The following is a 717-nucleotide window of genomic DNA, read 5'->3' on the forward strand; positions in this document are numbered from 1 at the left end:
GCCTGCTGCCTGTCAGAGCCTCCCTGAGGAGAGGTAGGTCTCATGCAGGACTGTTTGCTACCAGCACCTTGCTTGCTGCGGTGGGGTACAACTGTGGCACGTGGTGCCCTGCGTGAACGGGGTGGCAGCCAAATGAACCTCTTTTTGTCCCGTTACACGTGGCTACGTTTACGCTAGTGATTTTCCCTGAGCCCATCTGAGACCCTGGTCAGAGGATCTTTCTACCACAAGGGTAAAGATGGTTTGGAAAAAAACAAAACAAAAAAGTGGTTTGTGCCCTTTTTCCACAAAAAAGCAGCCTGAAAGGGTTTTTCACGCACAACGAAAGTTGTTTCTTCATCTTAAAAATGTCAGGACTATCAACTCACTTTTCTTTTTTGCCGGAGACAATCTTGAAGATTGAGAGAATTGAAGTGGGAGCTTCCTTACCCTCAAACTGAAAAGGCAGGAGTGTTGCAAACTAACTGTAGTAAGATTCATATATTCATAGACTAGGACTGGAAGGGACCTCGAGAGGTCATCGAGTCCAGTCCCCTGCCCTCATGGCAGGACCAAATACTGTCTAGACCATCCCTGATAGACATTTATCTAACCTACTCTTAAATATCTCTAGAGATGGAGATTCCACAACCTCCCTAGGCAATTTATTCCAGTGTTTAACTACCCTGACAGTTAGGAACTTTTTCCTAATGTCCAACCTAAATCTCCCTTGCTGCA

This window comes from Chelonoidis abingdonii, chromosome 16, assembly GCF_003597395.2.
Source record: "Chelonoidis abingdonii isolate Lonesome George chromosome 16, CheloAbing_2.0, whole genome shotgun sequence".
Taxonomy (NCBI): Eukaryota; Metazoa; Chordata; order Testudines; family Testudinidae; genus Chelonoidis; species Chelonoidis abingdonii.